General features: G+C 39.6%; 1 protein-coding gene across 13 annotated transcripts in view; it reads left to right on the top strand.

The window, feature by feature from the left end:
• The window catches only part of DUSP16 (dual specificity phosphatase 16), a 95,067-nt gene that overhangs the window by 21,039 nt on the left and 46,640 nt on the right, over positions 1-27,388 (top strand). For 6 of the 13 annotated variants that reach the window (XM_044775142.2, XM_070494271.1, XM_070494276.1 and 3 more), the window contains exon 2: positions 1,303-1,407. The exons of 1 other annotated variant lie outside the window; for it this stretch is intronic. The gene's annotated coding sequence lies outside the window, so the exon portion shown is untranslated. Of the gene's footprint in view, positions 1-1,302; positions 1,436-27,388 lie in introns of all 13 variants that reach the window. 6 more of the 13 variants (XM_044775141.2, XM_070494273.1, XM_044775144.2 and 3 more) reach the window with 1 other exon arrangement.

Genomic DNA, 27,388 nt, shown 5'->3' with positions numbered 1-27,388 from the left:
TTGAGTTGAAGTCTGCAGGAGGTCGCCTTACGGCCTTGGGCACCTGATTGTTTCAGCAGTCTGTTCATCCTAGAACCTGGACCCTGACCTTACCTCCAGCTTGCCTGACCCTGTGGCTGACCTGACCTCATCTTTTCCGAAATGGCAGGTGGTTGTCTCCTTCTCTTCCTGAGCAGCTGAGCTGTGTCCTCTTCTGGTTACTTCCTAGAATACTGAAGTGTCACCAGTCTAGCCTGTTTCCTAGTGGGTTTCTTTTGTTATTATTTTTTTTGCTGAGGAATATTGGCCCTGAGCTAACATTTGTGCCAGTCTTCCTCTATTTTGTTTGTGGGTCACCACCACAGCATGGCCACCCATGAGTGGTGTAGGTCTGTGCCTGGGAACCAAATCAGGGCCACTGAAGCAGAGCACGCCGAACTTAACCACTAGGCCAGGGGGCTGGCCCCATCTTTTGTTATTTTTGTTTGCTCTTTGGTTGGGGGAGAAGCACATTCCTCAGGAAGATAGTTTTTGACTTCATTTTGTAAACTGTACATGGTATATAAAGCATGGTATTATTTCTGCTTTCCTAGCTTTAGGTAAAAATCTTGTGTTCACTTGAAAATGAAGCTGGGAAGAATGATATTTTGATGATACAAACCAACTGTAGACTAACGAACATCTTTTTTTGGAGATAATAAGGAAATTAAAACATGGAATGTGTATTAGATGGTATTTAAGAATTATAACCATAAAGTTTTTATCTATATTAATGGTCTTGTGATTATCTGTATATGTATCATCTGTTAAAGATACATATGGAGGTATTTACAGGCAAAATGAAATGATGCCTAATATTTGTTTTAAAAAACTTTAGGATATGCACCAACACACACAAATGGGAAATAAATAAAACAGTAGTGGCGAATTTTTTATAATTGTTGAAGCTGAGTGATGGGTACATTGGAGATTGTTACTGTTTTCTGTACTTTTGTGTATACTTGGAAATATCCATGATAATTAGGTAAAATACACATTACCAATTATAACTGTAGGGAAGAAACTTAATACAGTCAAATTATATGGTTGGACATTTGAGCTATTTGGCTAATCAAAAATCTCTACTTTGCATTTTCTGTAAATTCTGCTGTTTGTAATAAATTTTTAAGAATAGGGAGAATTTTGTAGAAATACGGTCGTAAGCAGTGTTTAAAACTCTTAACTTTGAGACCTTGTAATAAGAATATGCCTGTAGTATATAAATTGCTTTGACATATTTTGTCTTTTATCCTCACAACAAGACATGAATTATCCATTTTACAGATGAGGAAACTGAGACCTTAGAGAGACTGAGTAATTGATCCAAATCCCAAAGCAAGCAAGAAGTGGCGCCAGAACTGGAGCTGAGATCTGCTGACTCTTTTTCAGGTGCCTATTCTCTTATGTACACATTCATGTAAGTGCTCTTTTTTTGTGATGTTATAAACCAGCAATTTTTGAACATTCTGCTGTCAGGGCACCTTTGCACTCTTAAAAATTATTGAGGATTCCAAAGATCTTTTGTTTATGTGGACTATATCAATATTTAACATATTGGAAATTAAAATTGAGAAATATTTGAAATATTTATTCATTTAAAAATAAACTCATTAAAAGTTAAATAACATCCTTTTATGAAAAAAGTATTCCAAAACAAAAAACATAGTGAGGAGCGTGACGTTGTTTTGTATTTTGCCATTCTTTTTAATGTATTGCTTAATAGAAGACAGCTGGATTTTCATAACTGCTTTTGTATTCAATCTGTTGTGATAATGTTGTTTTGTTTGAAGTGTATGAAGAAAACCTGCCGTACACAGATACCTAGTTGAAAAAGGGTGGAGTATTTTAATATCTTTTCATGTAATTGTGAATATTCTTTGTTATGTCAAAACCCAACAAGTGATAGATTCTTAAAGATTAGTTGTAACGTTGAATCTGAGACCATATCTGAAATTTTTGTACTCTGTAACATTAAAAGTCTGTTGGTCCATCTTGTACTTTGAATGGATCTTCGTCCTCTACGTGATTTTGTAACGTTGTACATTGGTCATTTGAAAAATAACGGTTTACTGAGTTATGCAGATCTTTTAAGTGTTGACACATTTGATTACACAATATGTAACAAATCACATTTGTTGATATGACCATTCATGTCATCAAAAAAGTTTTTAAGAATTGGGAAGCGGTCAAGATTTTGGTGTTGAGTTCAAGTTTTCCAAAATTCTAGTTTTTCCTCAAAAGTTCAAATTTTACATTGGGAACAGATACTGTCCGTTTTTTCCTTGAAGTGTCAGACTCTTTTTATTCATCTTAGAGAAAAATGTCTGCCAAATACCTGTCTGAATAACTGTAAGTTGTCTGCCAGTCATTCTTTTAAGCAAAAATTGTACTCTCTGAAAAAAGTTGTATAGTTTAGCTCCCAACTCTAGCAATGGCATAAATGCTTTTCCTCAAGACAGCCATTGTGTTAGGCACGTAGCGGAACTGCTTTTGTGTACCTTCCATTTCATCGCACAGAATATTAAACAGCCCACGTTCTCACGAGTGCGATTTAATAAAATTTATAACTTTTTTGTTTTATCAAGGACACTGTTAAGTGAAACTGCTTTTTTAGAATTACTGATAGACAACAAAGAATATAATGATTGTTGGTACTAACCCCTGCCTTGACTCATGCTAAAGTGTCAGCAGTTCTGTCCACCATTGCTTTGTACCATCAGAGCAGATAGCAACATGATTGTTTTAGGATAAATCATGAGATTTAGAAAAGTTATTTATTACTATGAGTAATTCAGCACTTGTATTTGTGGCCAAGCATTCACATAAAAGAAGACCTTTTGGTGATTAGTGGATGTGGATACTGGAATAATGGAACAGTAAGTCCACCCACGTCTGTGGATTTGTCCACTTATAACACAAAAGTACAGTCCTTCAGGTGAGATACTAACCTGCAGTTCACGTTTGCAGCAAAATCTCTAATTTGATAAGATACCACATCATTGGTAAGTCGCATTGCTGTGATTTCTTTTACTGACTTTTCATCCAGCAGACACTCGGCAAGATTAACCATACAAAGCTTTGTTAGTTTCTCAGCTATTTTATGTACTGCTCCAACCACTGCAGTCTCATAATTTACCCTCTGTGATGCTTCAGTGGCTTTTTTCTTTCTAATTTGAAAATGACCTTTTTCTTTTAAAGAGCTCATCATGTCAATGTTTAAAACATTCAGGTTTTTTTTCTGTAAACTCTCAGTGAATTCGTTCGATGATAACAAGGTTATGAAGATTATAGCAGATATAACCAAAGATGGCTATCACTGGGAGCATAGAAGTTCTCAGTGAGAACACACTGACTTAATTTCTGAAAACATAGATGTTTGTTGCTTAAACTTGCTACCTTAGGAAATTCTAAAAGACACAAGAATATGCAGACAATGTATTTTGTTAGCTGTCAGAGTGATCTGTTATCAAATGCCATGTATCCTCTGGGTTCAGTGTTGTACACTCATGAGAAAACAAGAGCGAAAAAGACAGATAACATCTTTGGATCACTAAAAACCGTTTTGACACTGCGGATCACCTGAAAGGCTCTCAGGCCCCCCCCCCCCCCCAGGAGTCTCTGGATCACACTTTGAAAATGCTGATATAGGGGCCAGCCCCATGGGCGAGTGGTTAAGTTCACGCACTCCTCTTTGGCGGCCCAGGGTTTTGCCAGTTCAGATCCTGAACGCTTGTCAAGCCATGCTGAGGCGCCATCCCACATGCCACAACTAGCAGGACCCACAACTGAAAATATACAACTATGTACTGGGGGGCTTTGGGGAGAAAAAAAGGAAAAATAAAATCTTTAAACAAAAAAAAGAAAATGCTGATATAAACTAGTGCCGTCTCAACATTTTTAGAGCAGTCTAACACAGACATCTATATCGATAAAGTGATGTTTCCATCTTAACTGATTAATTTGTCAGGAAGAAGAGAAAATGCTAGTGTGCGGGATGGGCTGTGTGACCTGGAGACCATAATGGGTGGAAGGTCACATAACATCAGAGAGTGGTGGATAAAGGGTAGACAGAAGGGAGGAGTCGGTAAAATCACTTTACAGCTTAAAAAGGGAGCATTAGCTCTTCCTGGGTTTTTTCTTTTTAAACTAAGAAAGCACTGAGCCCACATATACATATGTCCATACTCATTTATATCTGTGCTCAAAATCAGGAGTACTCAGCCAGTTTTTCCTTGTATGACAACAGGGGAGAGATGGCAACATACTTGAGAGGAAACGGCAGATGCTCCTGGCAGTTGTTTGTTCCTTCCAACTAGGGAGGCTGCTGACCTTTTTTTTGAGGAAGCTGAGGGATGACAAGACAAGTGAGGTTAGAAAGAAGAAATTGTGGGCGAAGAGTGAACAGAGCAGACATGAGTGATCGTGGGAACGGCTGTAGGCAGAACTGGGCTGTGGACACGGTGGAGACGAGCATTGGAGGGCAGAGAGGGAGACTGTGGGGTGAACTAGATTCTCCTGGACGCTGGATACAGGAAGAATGGGGCCCAGAGAAGTGCAGAGATGGGTGCTACAGGAGGCATGGAGATGAACATATATTTAAATGTGTGTCAAAATATTGTTAAAAAAACTTTTTAAGTAACTGTGCTGGATGCTCTGACTTTAATGTCTTACCAATATTCAAATTCTATTGTTATAACCCATATATTCAGTTACAGTAGGAGAAAACAGCAAGGCCATGAGTTTAAGCTGCCATGTCTCTGAACTTTGGTTATAGGCATCAGTGTATGAAAATATCAACTGGGCCAGGTTTGGGGCTGCAAATTCAAGAATGAAATTTTCATACTTTATTTTTTACTAACAGGCAGTTATGATTAAAAGAGAAGAGTTTAATTAAAATAGGTAGCATTTATCAGCTTGTTATTTATGTGGTACTTATTTCCAAAAAGAATTTGAGATGGCAGAAGGAACGATCAAAGTCCATAATCAAGAACAAACATGATTCTAAATCATGTTTTTTCCCTAATGTTTTCTCTACTGATGACGTTTCTTTTAATAGGGTCATAGAGTTGAGGTACTATAACTGTGAAGTAATTGAATTCGTCTCTATTAACTATCAGGAGAAATATCCTGTCACCTCTTAGTTGCATGTAGTATAAAGCAGAATATATGTTTGTAACGGGAGTGAGGTTGGGCAGGAAAATCATAGCATGCCACAGAAAAAAATCTTTTAAATTCAAGACTGCTTTCAGCTGTAGTTAAGAGAAAGCTGCTAGCAGAGGCTTAAACCAAAAGCTATTTATTCTTATGTAGTTCAGAGAAGTTCAGAGGTAGGTGGTCTCGGGGTTGGTTCAGCTGCTCAGCAATGTCCTTGAGGCCCCAAATTCTCTCGAATCTTCAACTCGGCCATCTTTTGCATGTTCACTTATTGCCACTAGGTCACAAAATGGCTGCCTCAGCTTTAGGCATCACATGCCTTTTCAAGGCAAGAAGGAAGAAGGGGACAGAACAAGTAATTCCTCCTCATGGGCTTGCCTAACAGGGAACAAAATTCTTCCCAGAATTTTCCATCCGATTTTCTCTTGTCTCATTTGCTTGACCTGTTTCACGAGACTGCCCCCGCTCACTGGAGAGACTGGGGCAATAAGTATGGCTAAGGGGAGTGGGGCTAACCTAGGCTTATGCACGTTGCTAGCTGCCCAGGAAAAACTGGGCTTCTGTTAGCGAGTTAGGGAGAGAAAATGTCTGTTGCGGGGCTAGCTAACTGTGTGTCTGTCACAACTCTGCAGACAGGATAGCACAAAGAGTATTAAGTAACTTGTGAAAAAAACTTTCCTTTAGTCCAGAGGCTGTTGTAAGTGTCCCCCTTAAACGAGGCCATATCCGTTTTCTTTCTTACTTTAGTAGAAGGCATACAGACCTGGGTCCCAGTTCATTGGAGAGCTAATTTAGAGACACTTAGGCGTCAGTCTTCTCAACTATGAAATAAGAATATTGTATTAGATAATCTTTGAGAGAACTTCCCAGTTCTACGGTTCTTCTCTCTCTTCGTTTCCTGTCTTTTGACCATTTCACAATTTATTTATTTATTTTTTTATCAAAAAAGTAGGCAGGAATGGTGTTTTTTAGGCTTCTTGATAGCTGGATAGTATCTCTAATAAAGATCTTGATGATATGGAAGGTTAAAGGTAAAATTAGGTTTTGCCTTTTTTGGCGGTTACTCATATTCTGCCCCAAATTTCCATTGAAAATGGAAAACTAATTGCATTTTTATTTTAGTAGGGGAACATACACATGTATAGTCTGTAATCAAAATGCCCTCAGTACAATGTTCTGAGAAAATGCCCTCTGTGCCAACAGAGGCGGCGTTTTAAGCACTCTTGTTAAAAACTGGCTAGAACATCCCCTTTTGCTTGCTGGGCGGTAGCTCTTACTTGTTAATAGTGTGCACACTGCGTATTTGCCTTAGATGAAATGAAAGGACAACTAAAGGAAAGTGATTCCCTTCATGCATTTAGCGACCAAACTTTACTTGAATGAGGCAGAACCTTTGGTGTTTCAAGAACCTTACAATGAGATTCTGCTTGTGTTTCAGAGAGAACGATGATCTGGTTCCTCCTACAGAATCCTGTCAAGATTATATACATTTAGATATACAGTGAGTTGAAAATGATATTCCCAACTCTAACAATTACAAAGCAATTACACTGCTTATAAAAGAGGCTATTAAAATGTTAACCTAAAAAGTATTAATCTTCTATCCAACAAAAATCTTACAGAAGGATCCCAGTGCATTTTATTTTGTAGTTTATTGGTCTTGGGAGATCCTGGAGATGAACATTATTAACTGTGGCACTTAAGGAGCCAAAAGGCATCTGCAAGTGGGGTGTATTTTTAAGAATAAAATACATGTGTGTATACGTATTTCACAGCTGCTTTAAACAGCTTAGAGGCAGCATCTAATTTCATTACCATGGAATATACAAATATCAGTTAGAGACTTCTCCTTCTGCTGAAGCCCTTTTAAGTATGTAATTAAAGCAGTTGTTTTCGTTTTCATTAACTGAATGGCTAAGAGCCTGTTAATGTAAATATTCAGGAAGCTTGATTTTATAGCTTTTTGGTTTTATAACCACCAATAAAAATCATGTACAGCGGGAAACCCCTTCTCTTGTCTACAGACTCGACCGAAAGACAAGCAATTTTTTTTCTGGCAAATGAATGACCTGTGTGGCAGGATCTTAGATGCTGCCAGTGGCTATCTCATTATAGCATGTAATTAGTGTGATGTTAGTTTAAAGAGATACAGTATTTTGGAGGGGAAATTTCCAAGTACCAAGTGTTAGACAGTGTGGTATCCGCTTGCAAGGAAAAAGTAGTTTTATACAACTTTTTAATAAGAGTTATTGTGAGATCAGTGGCAATTTTTATTATAGAAATGGTCTTAATTCGTTCATTAAAATAAGCATGAGGCTTGGTTCTGGTAGGCTTTTTTCTGGACAAAAGATCCATTCTTTTTGCCGGTGGTCATCAGCCTGTCATTGTCCTCAGTGTGAACAAGTATTTACTGAATGACTTGTAAGAGTGAGATATCAGAGGGATGCAAAGAAGGATGGCATGTGGCCTTGGTCATCAAGGAGTTTGTTACCAGCATCTCTGTTGATTATCTCCTCTTCGTGGTTTAAACAAATCCCCGTAAAAGACGACTCATTCTTTGCTCTAGGGGTCCTTCAGCTGAGGGTCCAGCACGCCAGTCTTCGATTTCCTAGGCCGGGGGATACCGTCACAATTAGACGTGGAGGTCAGTTCACCTGATGTCTTTTCCTAGCAGTTTCCCCATCTCTCATATGACTGCAGCCCTGACCTCTTGACTCTTAAGAGCAGTGTGCTAGCTGGCTGCTTCTGTAGGGTAGTTTGGGAGAAGAAAGACAGTGTCCTGGAGCAGTTCTTGGCACCTTTAGAAGGTGAAAGGTTGGGAGGGACACAGCAAGAAAAAGTAAGAGATCTATTGCCGTTTTCTTTTTTTAATTGTGGTAGAAACAAGTACAGTAGTCCCCCCTTATGTGTGGTTTCAGTTTACTCGCAGTCAACCACGTACAAAAATATGAAACGGAAAATTCCAGAAAGAAACAACTTATAAGTTTTAAATTGCACGCTGTTCTGAGTGGCGTGATGAAATCTTGAGCCGTCCTGCTCTGTGCAGCCTGGGACATGACTCCTCCCTTTGGGTATCCACACTGTGTATGCGCCCTGCCCGTTAGTAGCCATCTGGGTTTTCAGATTGACTGTCGAGGTATCGCAGTGCTTGTGTTCAAGTTACCCTTGTTTTATTTAATAATGGCCCCAAAGTGCAAGAGTAGTGATGCTGGCAGTTCAGATATACCATAGAGAAGCCATAAATTGCTTCCTTTCAGTGAAAAGGTGAAAGTTCTCAACTTAAGAAGGAAAGAAAAAAGATTGTATGCTGAGGTTGCTAAGATCTACAGTAACTTTTATTATAGTATATTGTTATAATTCTATTTTATTATTAGGTTGTCATTAGGTTATAGAGTTTGATATTTGCAAGATGAAAAAGTTCTAAAGGTCTGTTTCAAAACAGTGTGAATATACTTAACACTGCTGAACAGTACACTTAAACATGGTTAAGATGGTAAATTTTACATTACAGTAGTCTTCCCTTATCTCTGGGGGATATGTTCCAAGACCCCCAGTAAACGCCTGAGACCATAAATAGTAGCAAACCCTACATATATGATGTTTTCTTCTATTTATACCTACCTGTGATAAAGTTTAATTTATAAATTAGGCACAGCAGAGATTAACAACAATAATAACCTAATTTATATTATTATTTTTAATCAGGTGATTTGATTTTTGTTTTTGAGTTGTAAGATGCCATTTTCTTTTTAAAATATGAATCAGCAACTTAAAACTACTTGCAGCTCAGGTGTGACATAGCACTGGGATGCAGGAATGGGATGAGTGGAGTATAGTAACTGCAGGGTTGTCTCTCCCATCTCTAGCCGTTACCGGTACACCTTCCTTAGTGGAGGGCTTCGTACTCCAAAGAGGACTTGAGGCCTCAGATTCATTCTCCTCTTCCTCTCCCTCCTCTTCCTCATTACCTATAAAATCAGGGGGTGGACGAGATGATGACTGAGTTGTCTTCCACTCTAAAATTCTGAGTTTTGAGAGTATTACCTTTTACCAACTGACCTTTAGTATCTAAAATTTCTGTGAGACCTCAGTAATAGTTCACCCCTCGACTGAGAAATCTTTGTTGACAGCTAGTAAGAAGCCCTGCACCTGGAGCTCCTTTGGGTCTTTGGTTTTCTCACTTTTAATCTTACTTGTTTTGCTCTTTTTAATACGGTGTCACCTTCAGATCCTGAGCCGACAGGTTAGCTCCTTCTTTGCCCGCTCTCACAAGTCCGGCCGTGGGGGTGTGTGTGTGTGGGTGGGCGTGCGCTGGAGCTTGTACTTTGCCCTGGAGGTAGACAGCAGTTGTTTTTTTTTAAACCTACTTAAAGTTGTGAGGAAATAGAAGCCAAAGTTCATTGGACAGTGTATTTGTTGTTTTAAATACGTGGAGCAAACAACCACCAGTCCAAATTCAGGGAATTTTTATTTCTGTAAAACTAGCTATGTTAAATGCCAGCTTTAAAGAAATATTACCCAACTGATTCGTTTATTCCCTGTGCATAGTGATATTATGGTAGTAATTAAAAGAAAGAAGTGATGTGGTCGTAGTGGTTGAGGTTGAAGGGTACTCTGGACTCTACTATGATGTGCTTTTAGATTTCAGGTACTTGATATTTTTAATTTTTTGCGTCTTATAGATACTATCTGACATAACCAATCTTTAGGGAGCTTGTCTAAGTTATATGGAGATATATGTTATCGCCATATGGTGGCATGACTTAAAATGCTCTAAGGCCAACAGTGCTCTATGAGGTAATAAGGTAAACAAGCAGAATCCAGTAAACCAAATAGGGGTGGGTGAGGAATCTGCATGGTGACTCAGAAAGAGTGAGTTATTGGTAGTGCTTGCAATAGAACCTAAGATACCTCATCCAGCATCATCTCTGTGCTTGGCGCTCTGTGACATCAGCATTGCTTCCTGGCATGTTGCCAGGTCTTGACGGACCACTGCCGGTCCCTTCTTTTGCCAAAATATTAAATATAGCTGAGTGTGTAAACAGGGGAGGTAATGCAGGGGACTGAGGCAGCTTCAGAGGGCTACAGTGTGAGAAGCTGCTAAAATGGTCAGAGCCGCCCTAGGTCATTCTTAACCTAAGTTATACAGTCAACTCAAGGATTGAAAATGCATTTGGTAACATGACGGCTTCATTGCAAAAGATTATCTAGGCCTTGTGGGGCTCCTCATCACCTTCCCTCTGATCATAGATTGGTCATTTAAATTGTGAAAAAACACAACCACTAGAACACAGGTAAAGTGAAAAGATAAAACTTACTTATGGTTGGTAATTAGTAGGCCAGAATTAATTAATGTCATCAAGAGAGCGTAAGATTTCCCCTCCAAATGATAGCATTTCATAAATTTATAATATATAAAGCTATCATGTTTTCATTATTTATCCCTTTATTTATATTGCATGGGGAATATAACTTATTTCTATACTATAATTTCATTTCTGGCTTCTAAACGTATATAATGTTACTATTATTACAACGTCAATATTGTTTGTAATGGAAGTTCTTTTTCCTTTTGGATGCTTCAGAGTCCACATATTAAACATTAGAGTAGTAGAGATAGCTCTATGACGGTGATTTGGTCACCATTTCTCTGATCTGCGTTGTATTTGGTGGGGAAAGATTTGCGAGGAAGTGTGACTGAGCGAGCATTCAATTTTGGCTAGATGGTAGCTTTTAGAACATTATTAGACTCCATTTATCCATGTACCCTCTTATCTATTATTAGAGTAGCTTAAGATTTGATCATGATTTGTGTAATAATAAGTAAGCAAGCTTTTCTAATTAAATAGAGAATATATGTATAAAAACATTTTGATTGTATTAAAAAATCAATTAATATAGTTCACCACATTAACTGTAAAAAAGTAGAAAAATCATATGACTACCTCAGTACAGACAAAGCATTTGTTAGTCTAGTATCTGCTCATGATAAAATGGTCTTAACAAACAAAAATAGGGACATACTAAATACAATAAGTTCTGGTGTGGATGCAAAGCAAATGGAACCTTCATATGTTGCTGGTGGGAGTGCAAAATGGTACACCTACTTTGGAAAACAGTTTGACAGTTTCTTATAAAGATAAATGTACATTTACCATTTGACTCATCAGTCCTGCTCCTAGGTGTTTACTTAAGAAAAATGAGAACTTAAGTTTACACAAAAACCTGCACTCAAATGTTTTGTGGATATCGCTTATTCATTGGGTCACCAGGAGTCGGAGTCAACTTGACAGCACATAGTAAAAATATAGTAAGTGCGTAATCACCAAAAACTGGAACTGTACATGTCCTACAACTGGTGAATGAGTATACCAACTGTGGTATGTCCCTATAAACAAACTATTGCTACGTACAACAACATGGATGAATCCTAAGGGCATTATATTGAGTGAAAGAAGCCCTTCTTAAAAGCTTATGCACTGTATCGTTCAAGTGAACTCATATTCTAGAAAGGCAAAACTATTGATATGGAGAACAGGTCAGTGGTTGCCAGGGTTTGAGGGTGGGAGAAGGTGTTGATTACAAAGGAGTGGCAGGAAGGAGTTTTTTTGGGTGATGAAACTGTTCTGTATCTTAGTTGTGATGGTAACATTATACATTTGGTCAAAACTTGGAGAACTGTACACCAAAAAACATGAATTTTACTTTATGTAAGTTAAAAATATTTTTTAAAGAGTTTAGTAATATTCCTAGAGACTAAATCGATATACAAAATATATTTCTGTATAACAGTAATAACCAGAAAATGAAATTTTAAGAAAGGTGACATTTATAAAAGCATCATAAGATATCAGATACCCGGGACTAAATCTCATGAAAGATGTCCAAAACCGTTACGTAAGCTGATTCTAACATTTAAATGGAAACACAAACAGCAAGAACAGCCAAGGTAATAATACTGAGGAAAAGCAGAATTAGAGGATTTACACTATTGGATGTACAGTGTAGAATAAACAGGTAGATCAGTGGAATAGAAAAGAAACCGGAAACAGACCCACAAATATATATATATATATAAGTATATGTGTATATATGTATATATGTATAATAAATATATTGTGTATATATAGTTCTATGTACATAAATAATACATACACATACTTAATTTATGATTAAGATGGCATTATACAACAATATAGAAAGAAAAATCCCTTTAATAAATGATCCTGGATCAATTCCCTATCCATATTGAAAAAAACTAATTTTGACCCCTAACTCACATCACAAAAGTAAATTCCAGGTCACCTGTAGAATCTAAATGTGGAAGGTTAAAAAGGCTTCTAAAGGTGCTCAACACATCAGTCATCAAAGAATGTGAATAAAACTACAATGAATTACCTCTACACCCTGACCAGAAGAGCTAAAATTTAAAAACAAACAAATGCAACAACAAAAACACCTTGAGGATATCAGGTGTCAGCAAGCATGTAGAGGAACTCTAGAACTCTCGGACACTGTTGGTGGAATTGTAAATTGGTACAACTGCTCTGGAAAATTCTTAGTATTATGTTAAAGCTGTACATACTCATTATGCCTCTGACCCAGCAAATCCACTCCTAGGTGTATACCGAACAGAAGTGTGTACATAAGTTCTTCAAAAGACATGTACAAGAATGTTCACAGCACAATTCACGGTAACTCCAAACTGGAAACAACCTAAGTGGTCTGTTAGTAGAAGAATGGATAAACATATATTGTCGTATCGTCAATGAAATACTATATAGCAGTGAACAGAAAAACTGCTATTTATGACAACATGGGCTCAAATATGATGTTGAGCAAAAGCGTTCAGACACAAAAGAGTTCAAAAACAGGCAAAACTACTCTGTGGTGTAAGAAGGCAGAATAGTGGTTCTCTTTTAGGGAGCGAGATTAGTTGTTGGGCTGGTATATGAGGCCGCCTTCTGGACTCTTCTGTTTCTTGATCAGGACGGTAGTTACATGAGTATGTTAGCTTTGTTCAAGATCTTTAGGCTGTACATTCATGATTTGTATGCTTTTTGGTATATATGTTATATTTGAATTAAAAAAAGTTTATTTAGGGGCCACCCCGGTGGCGTAGCAGTTAAGTTCGCGCGCTCTGCTTTGGTGGCCTGGGGGTTCACCAGTTTGGATCCTGGGTGCAGACCTACGCACTGCTTATCAAGCCATGCTGTGGCAGGCGTCCTACATAGAAAGGAGAGGGAGATGGGCACGGATGTTAGCTCAGGGCCAGTCTTCCTCGGCAAAAAGAGGATGATTGGTGGCAGATGTTAGCTCAGGGCTAATCTTCCTCAAAAAAACCACAATTTTATTTAAAGACATTTTTTGAGTTAACCATAGGAGTGAATGGCATTCGAGATTGTATTAGTTTCTTTTTTCTGTAGTAAAGTTTATATTATCAATGTTGTGAGACAGAAAAGTATTTGTATCTACAAATACAAATAACTAGCTCCATAAATAAATACAGAGAACAGGCTTAAATTCTTTCCTAACTAAATCAAGACATTCCTAGGCTTCTTGAGTTCTTTATTGCTTTCGTTGCTGGGGATTATCCCATTCTTCCTGTATCCCTGTGTTTGTTTTCTTTTTTCTTCACAAAGAATATATTTTTGGAAACCATTCTACATCAGTACATACAGCGATAGCCATCTTTCTTTTTACACAGCCATGTGGGATAATACCACATTGGTATAATAGTGTATTTAGCCCATTCATCATTCATTGACATTGAGATTGTTTCTGTTTCTGACTTCTTACAATTACAAATGTTTCAGTGAACAATATTTCACATATAATATACTTGGGCAAGTATTTATACAAGACAAATTATTGGAAGTAGAATTTTGGGATCTTAGAGTATATTTTATTTTAAACTTTTTGTTTGGAAATAATTTTATACTTACAGAAAAGATAAAAGATCAGCATCTACTATTAACAGTTTGCTTCCTTTGCTTTATCACTTGTGCTCTCTTCACATGTATATGATATATTTTTCCCTTTGAGAGTAGGTTGCACACATCATGGGCCTCTATCCCTGAGCACATCAGTGGGTCTGCAAAGAGCGAGAACACTCTCCTGTCCACAGCAGAGCTGTCGACCCCAGTACACCTAGCATTGATTTAATACCTCTGTCCAGCCCACCATTTGCATTCTAGTCTTGTCATTTGATCCAACAAGATTCATCATAGCATTTTTTTCCCACTAGTACAGGATCCAGTTGAGGATCAGATGCTCCATTTACGTGTCGTGTATCTTTTTTGTTTTTGTTTCGTATAGTTCCTTGACCTTTCTTTGTCTTTTTTTCTTAATAACAACTTTATTGGGATATAATTCACATACCATAAAATTTACCCTTTTAAATAAATTGAGCTATAATTCACAACTATAAAATTCATCCTTTTAAAGTATACAAATCAGTGGGTTTTGGTATATCCACAAAACTGGGCAACCATTACCACTATCTAATTCCAGAACATTTTTGTTACACCCCAAAACAAACTCTGTACACATTAGCAGTCACTCTTCATCTCTCCCCCGCCCTGCAGCCTCTGGCAACCACTGATCTTCTGTCTCTCTGGATTTGCCTATTCTGGGCGTTTCATATGTACAGATTCATATAATATGTGACCTTTTGAGTCTGATTTCTTTCACTTAGCATCATGTTTTCAAAACTTATCCATGTTGTAGCAGGTGTCAATATTCATTCCTTTTTATGGCTGAATAATATTCCATTGTATGTATATTTACCACATTTTGCATATCCATTCATCAGTTGATGGACTTTCTGGCCATTATAAGTAATGCTGCTGTGAACATTCTTGTACAAGTTTTTGTGTGCACATGCCTTCAACACTGGTATCTTTTTTTTTTTTGAGGAAGATTGGCCCTGCGCTAACATCTGTGCCCATCTTCCTCTGTTTTATATGTGGGATGCCTACCACAGTGTGGCTTGATGAGCGGTGCATAGGTCTGTACCCAGGATCTGAACCGACGAACCCCAGGCCACCAAAGCAGAGCACGCAAACTTAACTGCTACCCCACCAGGCCGGCCCCAACACTCCTATCTAACTTCTGATCTAGGCTTCATATCTCATTATGGAGCTTTGCAGAACTTTCTTGGCCATTGTTTCCTCTGGGGTTTGTAGGAGATCAAGAGTAGTCAGGGGAACAGTTGTTGGGAAGACATGGACCAGGACAGTTTTGCCGCTCTGAAGTGGTCTGTAGACTAAAAAGCTTGAGGACCGTGTGTCTAGACCGCTGACTTCTCCTGTCTATAACTATTATAGATTGTGTAGCTCATGAGGGCTTATGTCTTTTGCTTACCTTATGGGGCCTTCCGATAAAATGGACCAACTTTAAGAGTTCCTCTCTTATTTTTCCTGCTTATGCTATGTGAGAGATGCTGTTGGGCAGAAATAATGTCAGTAATTTTGTCTGATGACTGTCAGAGTTGTAAAGCCAGTACCTCCCTTTTATTCCTCTCTTCTTCATGTTTGTATTTGTGTTGGGGGAAGGGACTGTGTGTACCTGGGGTCTGAAGGAAGATGAAGTGTCTTCCCCCTTCCCCTTTCCCTCTGTGAAGTCAGTGCCACAATGAGAATCAGCACCCTGTCTGCCTCCTGAAGATGGATCTGTGTTAAGTGTTTCCTGGCAGGAAGTGGCCAGCCTTCAGGGACCAGTTGAAAAGCAGTTGCCTCCAGAATTCATAGAAGAGTTTGCTGGCTAGTGGTGTTCCCAGTCTCTCCAAACTTCCTTGGCCAGAGCTATTTATGAATACAAAGAGATTGTGTAGCACCCTAAGGAGTTGGGGTAGGAGAGCATCCAGGGTAAATACGTGCTGGTGAGATTTATCACCTCCTTGCTCATTTCTAGACATCATCACTAGAAATGTTTTCCCTTCTCCCACTCTTGGAGCACTCCTGTCATACTGAGCCTTGCAGGTACCTGTGTACAAATTTTATTTCTGTGATATTGTCTTAGATTGTGTCCTCCTGAGTTTCCTGAACAAAAAGGCTTGTACCAAATAGATGTTCAAAAACTGTTGTCTAAGTGAACGAGCCACAAGTTCGACCTGCTATTCAAGGGAGAGAGCAAAATGAGCATTTTCTAGTGTAATATTTCTTCTGTTGTAGGTTAATAAAGTGTATTATGAGTAAAAACTTCTGACTCTGGTTGAATGGCACCTTTTTTCCCCCTAGGTAACTGCTGGCACAACCTTGAGAAGGGTGGGGATGTCCTTTATTTAATGTAATATAGATTGTTTGGCTGGAGGCCCAAATCTTGGTTTCCATCATCAGTTTACTAAATGAAGTTTCACAGTGTCGGATTGGAGGGAGGAATGAGAAAAGATTGTATGCCCTTGTAATGGTGATTGGCCCTTAGCAGTGGGGAATTCCTGGGTGGAGATATTTATTTTATTTATATTTAACTTGCACTCATACACAGGTGAACACTGAGCTCTATCTTATCTCCTCCCAACCTTTAAAAATCTTTTCTTGGTAGCTCTACATCTAAAAAACAGTGAAGAAAGATTGCAAACCAGATTGCTTCAACCGCAGACTGTTTCATTAAGCCACATGGGGCTCTGTGCCCCAGCATATCCTTGTGGTCTTTTGTTGGGTGTCACGAGTGAATTGTTGTGCTCCTTTGTTATTTTTATTGGAAGTATAGAAACTGTGACATTGAGAACTTGATCTGTTACCTGCTAATGTATTTAGAACCCTAGACGTCCAGCAAAGATTATAAAACACACACCTCAGAAATAGGTCAGATGAATTACAGTATTGTGTGTGTCACCAAAGTTCTCCTTTGCTCCCTCTTAAACTCTGCTTTCCAAGTGCCCTGTCCTCTGTGACCATTCCTTGGGAGGAGGTAAAGAATCCACCTTTACCTGTTTGTGTAAAAAGTGCTGATGCCTGGGTACCACTCTCCAGATGCTGATTTATTAGTCTGAGTATATCAGGATATTTAAAAGTTCTCCAGGTGATTTTAATGTGCAGCCAGGGTTGAGAACTACTGCAGTAGCCCAAACGCCCCTCCATTAGTCCTTTTTTGAGTTATTCCCTTTTTAGTGAATGTTATAATTTACAAACTAGTATTCTTCTCCATACTTACTGCATTCCCACAGTGACCCAGTGAAGCAGACAAGCTTCTGCTTCCAGGGTTCCTTATTCTTCATGAGTGTTCTGGGAGGGCTGCTTGTCTCCTCGTTTTGTTCCCTATTTCATACATGGCTATTTACCTGTAACTTCATGGCAGGCTGCGTTCTGCTGAGGCCTCATCTCGTCACAGCCACACACATCAAGTGTTAAAAGGGTGCATTACATCTCATCTTTTGAAATCTGTTGCTTTCTGTGCCTTTCAGGAGCCTATTAAAATTTACAAGTGTTTGGTAAGCCCTGTAGGGGTATGGGAAGCCCTATAAGGTTGTGTTCAATTCTGTAAAAGCTCTAGTTTCTGTTCCACCACAGACGAATTTTGTGACTTTGGGCAAATACTTAACGTTTTGTAAAAGGAATGTTATTAACCTGCTAGAGGTAGGCACTAGACTAAATGGAAACCCTGCTTCAGCTATGAGATTTGAGTTGTCGCTGCCTGACTTCCTATTCTTTCCATTATTGGCAAGTCCCATTGCCGTTATTTTCAATTCAAACACAGCTTTCGAACCTTAGTGTCCTTGAGGTGAGAGAGACAAAAAATCAGTAGGTCTTGACAACTGGTTGAATCTGAACAGTGAGAGAACCAAACATGTCTTTAGGCCACTGTTTTTCAAACTTGCCTGTTTCTACGAACCTCCTGGGACACTTGTTAAAAATGCAAAATCACAGTTTCCACTCCAGACCCCAAGTATCAGTCTGCAGAGGTTGGGCCTGGGTGGTCATTTTTATCCTATTTTTTATCAAGTCCCTAAGTAATTCTTGTGGTTAGACAGACGTGGGAAGTTGCGCTATAGAAAATTGAGTATGGTAGGTGCTCAATAAATGAACTCGTGTCTGTTCCACTGACTCACTGACTGCTCTTCCTGGAGTTAAGCAAAGGTCCGCAACCCCAGAATTCAGAAGAACAAACACTATTTGCAAGAGAAAAAACTGAAATTTTACTGCATTGTACTTAGAGGACCTTTTTAGTCTCTGATACCTCATTTGCTGTGATGCTTAAATGTGTTGATAGCAAATGGTGATAGGTTTCTTTTGAACCTACTTGAGAATCTGTGCAGTGGGATCAAACAGTAGACCCTTGTGAACATTATTCTTAGGGTCTGTGCCGTGGACTACATTTTAGATGAGATGGTGAAATTAGATATTTTGGTATTTACGTCATTAAGTTTCTTATTAGACAATCCTGTGGTCTGCTTTATACTAAATTTCACTTGTGGCAAGCTTATTGTATTTGTAATGATTTTGCTTTTAATTCTAATTTTGAATATGTGGTCTTTTTGGAAAGCGAACATTGCCCTACTCTACATCGTATATACTTATATTGCTTTGTTTGGAATGCCTCATGCCTTGGAGCATGGTTGTCAGAGGGATATGTAATTACATTTTTAAAATCTCCTTAATGTTTGCACACTACTAAGTCACTGCTGGATGAATCCCATAATTCTGCATTAAAACTTACTTTGGTTAATGATTCATACAAAATAATTTTTATTTAGCAATGCAGAGAATAGGCTCTAGTATTTTGACTTCCAAATCTTCTTTCTTTCTTCCTCTGAACAGTATGTGGGTGACACGAGTTATAACTGATTGCAACTCTATATTAACTTTAGTGTTCTGTTGTGAAAGTTATATATATGTACATATGTATACATTTATATGTGTGTGTGTGTGTGTTTCATATATATACTGAAAACTATATGGGAGAAAGTCACCATAATGCCAACATTCAGACTCTACCTCTGTTTACATTCTTCTTTACTGTATTTCAGTCTTTTAATACACCTAATTCTTCTGGTTTATAAACAATGACCTGACTAGTAAAACTTGAACCTGGACGTATTGCTCACTGTGCTGGATATCGGTTCATCTGAAGCAGGACAGGATAGGGTACTGAGGTATTTTCAGATGTTTTTTATGGTGGAATGATTTAATAATGCAGCCTAAATAGCCATTTTCATGGGCACTTTCAGTCAAGAAGTCAGCTACTTAATAAAGGAGTACTCTGTGCCAGGATACTGCCTGGGGTTTAGACCATCACCAGTCTCTTGGATCTTTCCTTTCCTGTCAGATTTGATAGTCACCATTCTAGGCAGAGCCCATCCTTAGGTGTGGGTTATAACTGGTGAGTCTTCTCGCTTTCCTTTTCTCCTCGTTTCAATCCATAGAAAGTTAGCAGAGTGGGATTCCCCCGGTGGTGTTCTCACGTTGCGTCCTAAAGCTCATGGTGGCCTAGACGGCTTTAGACTTTCGGGATACTTCCCCAGCTGGCCCCGTCTATTCCACCAGCTTATTTTGTGACTCGCCGATATAATCTGTGCTCTAGCCAGGAAAATCTGCACACAACTTATCCCTCTGTCTTTGCTCGAGCGTTTTCTTCCTCTGGAATTTTCTTCCCTCTTCTCTCTGGCAGTACACGCCCCTCTTTTCCTTCAAAACCCTAGGAAGCCTTCCCCTTTGATTTGCTGTGCATCTGCTAGCACGTTATCTTTTTATGTTTGTCCAAATGTCATTTTTCAACTATTTACTCAATGAGTTAATATCAGGGACCTGCCGTCCATTTTCTTTTTCCCACAGTGCTCCGTATTGGTTTGGAAACCTGTTAGTTTAACTTACACCAGTACACTCATTGGTATGGTTACTCACTGGTGACCAAAAGCACTCATTGGTATTTTTCAGAGTGGGAAGTTGAGACTGATAGGAAGGTGTTCCCTGCTGTGTGTGTTGTGCCCAAACCCGACTGACATCACACCAGAATTTATAGAGGGAGCAAAGTACAGTCCCATCCAAAGATGACGGAATAACCTCTTTAAAAAGGAAAAAAACCCCAAATAGCAAATGGAAACACCATCCTCTCGAACTTTGATTTTAGAGCAACTGTTTTGTGGTAAATCTCTTTTTTTTGGACTCATGAGTGTTTATTTTATTCTGTGGGCTACAATCCATTACTATTTATTTTGCTATTCAAATTGTGTGGGAGATCCTTTTTTTAAAAAATTCGCCAGTAGAGTTACTGAGAGCTGAGATAAGGGCCTGTAGTTATTTAGTTTTCCACTCTGCCTTTCCTTATTGCTCTTGGAAGGTGCTCTGGATGCATTTGTGCTCAGCTGAGAAGAGAGCTGGTGGCCGCCCCGCCCAGGCTGGTGGTGGTGGGGGCAGGGCCGCTGCTGGCACAGGTGTCATTAGAACTCTTGATGAAGGCGACTTTGTCTACACCTGCAGAGTTTCTGCTGTAAGAATCTGAGCACTAGGTTATAAAATAATTCAGCTCTTGTTCGTTTTCTAAATAATCTGGTGTGAAAACGTTGAGAATTTGTGTCTTCCTCTGAGGTTTAGGTAGGGTTAAGCCTTCAGTATCTAGGTCATCAGGGCATTTGAGGGCTGATGAAAATGTAAGATACTGCATTAATCATCTCTACTCAGTCTTGTGCCCACGTGTGAAATACCAAACTGGGGAAATTTTACCTCTCTCCTCCAAAATAAAACTTTTTATTTTACAGTAATAAATAACCAAAGATTTTACAGGTTGATAAAACACCTGAATCCATGGATGACTGTGTCACAGTTATGATTACTCACTATAGTAGCACCACGTCAAGGGGCTCGGCAGTTCCCCCCAAAACAGAAAATGGATTAGTGATAAGGGCTTAAGCTCAGAAAGGAAGAGGCTTGGTTATAGTCATGGAGAGAGAGACTAAGATGAATATGAAGAGGAGAAGAGGAGAGAGGGAACTGGCAAAGCCTCTAAGAACAAACAAGGGCACGACACGGCAGTTAGATGACGTCATGGAGCCAAATTACAGGGAGAAGAGAGAAGGTGAAAAGGACAGAGTGGAAAAAGGAACTGTGGGATGAGGACAGGGAATGCTCTGACTCCCGTCTCGGCTGCTCTGCCGCACTCTGTCTCCTTGCTGTCCTGTGGCGCTGTGGTTCTTCGGCCCGGGTCCTGGCCCTGTCACCCACTTTGCCCTGTGTTGCCGTTCCTGATATTGCCAACTCCCGGGGCCCCGAGGTCAAGTGTGAGGACAGATGCAGTGACTTAAATTAGCACAGCCAAGGAGCCCAGACTGAAAGTGATGCTGCTGCTGCCACCACCCCGTCTTCCTCTGCCCCCGGGCCTCCCTGGCGTTCTTGATTCGTTCCCAGAGGGGGCTCCTGCATACTATGGGCCGGCAGAGAAGGGGAAGTCATTGTCTCAGCAAACCTCGGAAATCCCCCACCACAGAAGAAATTATCTGGAACAGTTGCCATGCTGTTTGTGGAGCCATTGCCCGGCAGTTACCCATTTTAATTTGTGTGTTGTAGGATATAAACTCTTGACTCAGCATGACTGCTCATGATCAAATCAGCCCTGGTCTTTGGTCCCTAGTACAGTACCTGAGATGCACTGACAGCGATGTCATCATGTTCTTAGTGAAATAATTCTTAAGACGGTCAGTGATCACGGGACTCCTCCTTTCACAGGTGAGGAAAAAAACAGGCTTGGGGTTGCCAAGTGACTCTTGTTATGACATTTTAGCATCTTCATAGAGGAGCTGAAATTAGGAACAAGGTCTCCCGAGTCCTGGTCCACAGTTTTTTTTAAAACAATACAACATCAGGGGCTGGCCCCGTGGCCGAGCGGTTAAGTTCGGGTGCTCCGCTGCAGGTGGCCCAGTGTTTCGTTGGTTCGAATCCTGGGCGCGGACATGGCACTGCTCATCAAACCACGCTGAGGCAGCGTCCCACATGCCACAACTAGAAGGACCCACAACAAAGAATATACAACTATGTACCAGGGGGCTTTGGGGAGAAAAAGGAAAAAATAAAATCTTTAAAAAAAAAAACAAAGAACAAAAAACAATACAACATCAAACCTCCCTTGTTTCTAAGTTCCTAGGATGAGTTTTGGCACCAGGGAGCAAAGAAACTGAGCCGGCCTAGGATGGAGGTGATTGGCACAGAGAGACAGAAAGAAGCCTGTGGTGGAGTCTTTTGTGATTGCCGAGTTTTGTAGCTCCTGCTTTTACTGTTAGTGGAGCTGAGCAAGGGGCCCGCAGCTACCCCTGGGCCTGGCTGGTGTCCCGTTTTTGAGGCCCCAGAGTTATTTTTAGCCTCGGGGCCTTGGAAGCAGGTGTGGTCCAGGCTTGAAGGCCATGCCTGGAATGTGTTCAAGTCTTGTTGTGCGTGTCTGTTTAGGAGCTGAGAATAGTGATGAGGCTGCTGTATATACTTTGTTAAAAGAGTTTGTGCTTCTCCAGTGAGAGGAATGAATGTCATACTGTGTTTCATTTGCGATGATTTAGCAAGTTTATTTTGGAAACTATAAATTGAAATACATTTTAAGAGTATTAGGGAATATATTAATTCTAAAAAGAAAACTAGCTATAAATTTTTTGTATACAGAAGACACCTTTTCATTAAAAGAGTCGTACCCTAACTGACCTATTTTAAAAGTCCAGGTTGATAGTCACAAGTGTGTGATTTAAATTTATTTTTTCTCATTTTTTTCCCTCCCTCTCAAACATTATTGTTATTGAAAATAATTCTTTTTAAGTCCTTTTGTGAAGCAGAAATTCGTCTTTTACCTGGGGAGGGGTAAACATCAATTTCCCTATATTGTCTTTGCCCGTCTTCTGACCTCACCTGAACCCACACTTTCTTGACAGTCCTGATGAGAGGAGTGCGGGCAGGACTCCTGCAGCCATAGTACCCACCTCTGAGTGTATGTCATGCCCTCTTTCTCGTATTTTTTCTTGTATTTTCCAAGATTACGGAAAAGAATATAATAAATAGTTACCTTTAATTACCCAAGTGAAACTGTTATGACATTTTAATATATCTGTCCTAAATGTTTGTATGTATGTGGGAGTTTGAGGTCCTACTTTACCTACTGTTCTGTAACTTGATTTTATTCTCTTAATATATCATGACCATCTTTCACTGTCAAGAAGTCCTCTTTTACCACCATCATTTTCAAGTGTTGCATGATGCTGTATTGCAGAATTCATCATAATTTATAAGTTACTTAGCCAGTCCCCCTCTGTTGCACATTTAGGATTTTTCCAATATTTTTCACATGTGTTTTCACTGAAACGTGAAGTAGTTTCTTGTAAGTCACTTTGAAAAGAGCCTTATAAACCATTTTGAAATTATCTTCAAGAGAATTTAGTTTGGCATTCTAGTTTTGCTTATTTTACTATTAAGAGATTTAGCATAGATAAAATTCTGGAATACTGCTGTTACAAACTTGGGCTCAAGTGGGGGTGGTGGGAGGTTTGATGTTGATGATTTCTAATTGTTTTCCATTACTTGTTCCTAGAGCCTTCTGATCTTTGGAAAAATTAAATTATATCCTCTCTCCCATTAGACTGTGTTCCAAATTGTCCAGATGTTTACCCTAGTTATAACATCTTTTGTAGTTTAGCTCTTTGTCAGCAAAGTATACTTTATCTTTCATGTAGTAGAATTTTGTTGTTTTGGGGGTGGAGTGAACTAAAGGTGGTGTGTGGATAAAGATTATAAACCCGTATTAGTATTACCAACCCCTCGAATATAGTAATCTAACTTGCAGAGTCCTTGTGGTAAGTGTTTCATACATCTTCTGGCAAGGAGAGCTCCTTGAAAGCATTTTTCTTTATTTTAGTGTAAATATCCTTTAGACTTCTTCCTTGTTGTATGTATCTGTTCGAGCATACATCTCATTTAACATGTCTTTGATATTTTACTACATTCTCTGCTATAAAGCCAAGATCCTCTTGTTAGGTACAACACATTTGTGGAAATGGCAGAATTGTATTAAATTAACATTGATAGTAATCTTTCTTACTACAGTATTTCTTTTCATTTCTTTGCCAAGTAATGCACTAATATAGGAACCATAGCTTCTCCTTTTCTAGTTTTAAGAAAGAAACTATATTAAACTTTGTTGTATATGTATATTTTTCACACTGAAGTTGAAAGTTCAAGTGCCTGGAAATGCTTTATTTCCAATAGATAAAAGCATAGTTCTGAAGAAAGACTGAACACCTGCCACACATTTTATTGGCATTCGCCCAATTTGGCATTACCTTGGCTGGGACGTTCATTGACCTCAAACCTTTGACGTGGGCAGAGAGCCGCAGTCTCTAGGTATCCACATAGCGCTCTCTCACCTCCTGCAGGATCTTTACTAAACATCAGAGGAAGGCCTTCTCTGACTACTCTCTAAAAATTTTAACTACCCACCCCGACTCTCCTTCTTCCTCCCCTGCTTTATTTTCTCTCTATGGCACATCACCACCTATATACAGTGTATATGTTTTTGTTGTTGCTGTTATTATGCATCACCCATCACTAAATTAGAAACTCCAGGGGGACAGGAACTTGGGCCTAGTTCATTCTTGCTGTATTTCCACAGCAGTGCCTGGAACTTACTAGGGGCCCCATAGCTGTTAGTTGACTGTAAAGTTACGCTAGGCCTGACAGATGCTCAAGAAAACCAGGATGTACAAACCTGACCTCTGTCCAGTTTGTTCTCAATCTCTCCTCTCCTGCCTCCAGCCCGGCTTTATTGCAAATATCCTTCCAATACGTTTTCTCCTGAACTCTCAGATTAAACCAACCCCTGGCCACATTTTCTCTCACCCAGCGACTCCACCCAGAGCTTCTTCCATTCCCGTTCCCTCAAGACCACCTCATATCCAGGCTCCTCTTCTGTAGAGTCGTTGGTTTTCAGGCTGGGTGCCAGGAGGAAGCATTAAATTTAGAGGGGTAAGTGAGGGAGCCTTGAGGGCAAGGAGTGTGTCTAGAATTGATACATGGTGTGGTGGAAGGAAAGAGGAGGTGGGGAGGGAAAGAAGAGTCAGGAGGATGGGGAAGGGCAGCTGGTGAAACAGGTGAGCATCAGCAGGAGGCAGGGCTGAGAAGGGAGGACCGTGGCTCTGGTTGAGCCAGTACTGGTCATGCAGTGCTCCTCCTTAGGAGGAGCTTGAAGAAGGCTTCTCCGAGAGCTGGACTCTGCCTGGCTGCTCTGTGCCTGAAGCAAAGACATTGTATTCAGTCTTTGAAGGATGGCTGCTCTTCCAGCCTTTGTCTCTGGCTCCTTGAGACGTGTGTGAGCAGCCTCAGCCTCTGATAGGAGTGGCCTCTTTCAGCAGTGCTGTAAACTGGTGACAGTGGCTGGATTTTACGGTGCTAACAATGTTGTCTCCGTGTCCAGGATTATCTGACATGCTTCCTGCGGTCTGTACCGTTATTGCCACCACTTGTCAGAATGTGTCCTCTATTTTGGGGTGAGAAAATATGGTCGACATTAATAGGCAATGAAGAAACACATTAAGCTCAGATAGCTTTCTTGGCTTTGGTGAGAGTGGCTTTTGGGTTTTTTAAAATTGAATATTTTTTACCAAATATCAGGCCTCAGAATTTCTGTCGGGGTTAACCCACAGCATATGAGGCAGAATTGCTTTAATCAATGTAGAATCAAGATGGTCAAAGTCTTAAGATGTTTTAGCTTGCTTCCAGACGTCGTAGCCTGCTTTTTTCCCTTTTGATTTGTTCACTTTTTCTGTTACTGAGAGGCTATGTTGAAGGCTCTGCTGAAAGGCTGTTTGGTGTATCTTCTTGCCTACTTCTTTACTTTTATTGGAGGAAAAAAGTTTAAGACTGGCTTGTTGTTTAATAAAACTAAACTTCTCACCTGATTATGTCCTTTCCATAAATTCTCTGAGAATCTGAACTTGAGCTCAAACCCAACCAAATAAGGCTCAGTTGCTCTCCTCACTGAACAGGACTTGTAAGTGCCCCACAGCCATAAGATCCTTTTCTTTCTCCTGAGATGTTCTTTGTAAAAGAAGTGTTTAAAGTGGAAACACGCCTGTGAGGGTGGCCCCTGCCTCCTCATGGATTCTGCTTTTCAGACCAGTGGGCCTGCTCATGGAGCCTGTGCCTGACCCTGCCTGCTCTAGGCCTCGATGTGGGCCTCAGGAGGGGTGTTTGGGGGCAGCAGTGCCTGGTGACAGAGAACTATTGTGTTGGCAGAAAATAACCCATGGGAAGACGGGGAAAACCGTGTGTGGGAGAGGTTCTCACCTTGTTTCTGGTGGGGTATACCCAGTGTCAGGATGACTGACCCGGAAGCCAGGATCGTGTCTGGAAAGTTGAATCACACCTCATCTGGGAAGGGGAGGGAGAAGCTTAAAAGAATCATTTAAAAATGACCTTAATCTTTAAAAAATTTTCTGGTTGGGCACTAGCTTTAAAGGCTACAGGTCCTGAAGAAAATCAAAATAAAACATTTTTCCTTTTAGCTAATTTCTCTAATGGCAAATATTGGTTTATACAGTTGGACTTTGTATCGTTCTTCCAATTCAAACAGGTTCCCCTTGTGCACCTTATCGTTAAAATAGTCCTAGACTTACGGCTCTTTGACGTAACTCATTCGGTAGTGTACTTTACTCTGTTGATGGTCTTGCAAAGTTGGCTGTAGAGTGAATTTCAATAAATAAAACTCCACTGATTTCTATTGTAAAGTTGTAGATACATTTCCATAGGTAAGCAAATGGAATCTAAAGTGATATTCTACAAAAAAACTTTAAAAATTCTATATTAAAGGGGAAGGTTCTTGTACAACTTATGTGAATATTAAATATTACAAAATATAAAACGTAAATTAATTTCTGACATGTAAAGTATACCAAAATTGGCATTTTTTAGGGAATTTGCCTATTTCGTTCCCTGATCTGTGTAGTCATTTTGTTATACTAAAATGTTGTCTCAGCCTATCTCTTTCCCTTCGTAAATCAAGTCTTTTAAAACCTTTATTTCTGAAAGTGAGACACTTCGCAAATATTTATTTAGTGGCTCCAGTTAAAGTTACTAGTCTTCATTATGATAAATACTGGTTATTGACTTTTTTTTTGAGAAATAGCATACTTTGTTGTATGTATTTCGAAGGGTTGTCTAGTCGTCTTCTGAAGGGCCTGCCCCCTCCCAGATTGCTCCATGGTGAACTGGGACACGCCATCAGTCTCCTCCTCAGAAGAAAGTCTCTCCACTGC

Source organism: Equus asinus, chromosome 22 (genome assembly GCF_041296235.1).
Source record: "Equus asinus isolate D_3611 breed Donkey chromosome 22, EquAss-T2T_v2, whole genome shotgun sequence".
Classification (NCBI taxonomy): Eukaryota; Metazoa; Chordata; class Mammalia; order Perissodactyla; family Equidae; genus Equus; species Equus asinus.
Note: the sequence above shows the minus strand (reverse complement) of the source record. Positions and strands in the feature narration are given on the sequence as shown.